Source organism: Propithecus coquereli, unplaced genomic scaffold (assembly GCF_000956105.1).
Source record: "Propithecus coquereli isolate 6110/MARCELLA unplaced genomic scaffold, Pcoq_1.0 Scaffold519, whole genome shotgun sequence".
NCBI classification, from domain to species: Eukaryota; Metazoa; Chordata; class Mammalia; order Primates; family Indriidae; genus Propithecus; species Propithecus coquereli.
This window is the reverse complement of record NW_012151052.1, coordinates 1,487,286-1,490,034: the sequence shown is the minus strand read 5'-3', so window position 1 is coordinate 1,490,034 and position 2,749 is coordinate 1,487,286.

The window sequence follows — 2,749 nt, the reverse complement described above, 5'->3', positions numbered from 1 at the left end:
ATTTTGATCACAAAACAATCTCGGTCTACATTCTGTAAGTGACATAAGATGCCAAAATTGTGGTTTTGGAAAAGAGAGGGTGGGCTGTGAGGGACCCTGCAGGGCGCACTGGCAGCAGGTGGGTGGGAATCCGTGGGCGCCTTGTCTAGATCTGTCAGCCCAGCCTCATTCCCCCTAACCCTGGACCCCTTCTAGAGCCACTGTGGGAACCACAGCGGCTACGGCAGCCCAGAAAGCATCGGAGGGCCACCCCACTTTCTGGACTAAGATGTTGTGAGGTTTGTGCTCTGACCTATAATATTGTAAGTGACCGTGTGTAATTATTTAGGCAACTGCTAAGTAAAGTAATTTTCTAAGATGATGAAGATGTCTACATCTTTGCTGTCTAGTGGTGTAAATATTAGCCATATGAAGCTACTGAGCATTTGACATGTAGCTAGTGTGACTGGGAAACTAGCTTTTTAATTTAAATTAATTCTAATTTACATTAATTCAAATATGTGCTGCTAGCATTTTCCACGTGAGACAGCACAGTGTTCAGCAATAATAACCACCAACATCATGAGGACAACCAAGCTATTACATGTTAATCACAGAGTCTGTCCAATGGCCAATGTGCCAAGCTGGAGGATGAAGTGTGGCCAAGGCATGGAGCACCGTGGGTGGATCTCTGGAACCTTCCCTGGTCTCTGCTGCTTCCATGGAGGTGAAGGAGACCCCCTGTCTTGCAAACAATGAGACGGAAGCTGGAGACTGGGACCTGCAATGTTGCCACTAGGTTCTAGATGCAGAGACAAAACACAGATATTCTCTAGTATTGATGATCTTTCACACCATGATATTGCCACTGAAGTCATGCCAAATGGCACAGTGATGCTGTGCTTGCTGAATAACATCTGAATCTCTGTCTCATGGAACCCGTGCACCCCAGCACATGGCCCTGCAACATTCCCCTTTCTCAGCTGCAGCCAGAGCACCAGGACCCAGAGGGCCAGGGTCTCAGGTCTGGCATCTATGCCCGAGTCAGCCTCAGGTTGATCCCACCTGACACAGTGACCACACTCTGACAAGGGCTGGGGTGTCAAGGAGGGGCTTTGGGGATCATGAGGCAGGAGCAAGGGGCGCAGACATGGTTTGTAGCTGCTGAACAGGGACACTTCTCTGCCATTGGAATGACCTAGGCCAAATATATCATGATAAATTCAGCTTTTAAGGGAATAAAGTCATGTAAGGCATCTGATTATTATAGGACCCCTTGGCTTTTGTACTAGTAGATAGGACCTTTTTTTTCAATAAACACTTTATGGTTTATCTGAAATCTCCCAGTCCTTGCACTTTCCACGATTATTCCCTTGGTCTTTGCAGTTTGCATTCAGTCGTATGGTCATATGGTTGTCACCGTTCAGAGCACATCTCGAATATAACACAGAGAACTTCCCTGGTCACCATAGATAAATAGTCTCACATTTCCACACTGTATCCCATTAAATTATTTCTATGTATTATTTATCAATTCCAGGAATTATTCTACTCACTTTCATTAATGTAGTTGTTGTTTCCTGCATGGCTCCCTCCCCTGCCACCGCTGGAACATCAGTAGGTGGGATTAAGGATCATCTTATTTACTCACGTGCAATAATTCTTCACGTGATGGCTTCAATGGGTTCCCAAAATCTGTAATACTAAGTGGAAAGCCATAAAAGCAAAAATATATGTTTTCTTTTTTATTGGAAAAAATATGTAGTGCATTCCACTGAAATCAAGATAGTTAATTCTTTTCACTATTGAAGAAGATCAATTGGTCAATGTAAAACAAGTTTGTAGGAGTAGTCAGTAAGTATCATTTTGAAGTTTGCATATAAAATGTACAATAATGAAGATGCATTGTATTCAGCACTGGAGGAAGAGAAGCCCTCACAGTGGGTGGGGCTTGATGGGGAGGGTGGTCAAGTCAGTCTTGGAAGGCAGGGGAGGATCTGATTACTGACCTCAGGCAGGTGGCCCATTTCAGGACCAGATGTGTGGAATTACAATTTCCTTCTCCTTAAGCTTCAATACTGAAAGGAGCTCCTGATGGTGAAGATTTGGGCAAATTCATAGAATAAAGGTTGAAAACAATGTGTTTCGAAAACACATGTAAATAGCTCACATACACATAAACTAAAATAGCTTACAAAATTTTATCTCTTCCTCATGATTTCTTAACATTTGGGTTTAACCAGTCATGGCCCACAAATCAGGTTTTTTCACATGATGTTGTCCAACTTGAAACTGCCTTTGGGAGAAAATCAGGGAGCATGTCTGCCTGAAACCATAATGTAGACTCATCAGTTCTTATAATGTCTTTTTTCACTTTGTTTGGAATAAAATTTGTCTGGCACTGAAAAAAAAATGCTTGAAAACTGATGTAACTTTTTGTGACCAAATATAATAAAAGTTATGAATGAAAATGGCATTAACTTTGATGTAAATCTGCATTCCCAATGCTTAGATGGGAAACCAAAAGTTATTGTTGAATAAATGAATAACTGCACAGAAAACATAAGCAAATGACATGACTTGCTCTTGACACTAAAAAATGTTGACAGTAGGACACTGGTCCCACAATCAAGAGTGATGAGAGTAAAAGGAAATTATTTTCAAACCAGTCTGGATTTTGTAGGTGGATGAAAGAGGAGATAGACAATGCTTTGATGCACAGTAAAGAACATTCATTCTGAGGCTGGTGTGTGATCTTTCTCATTTCATA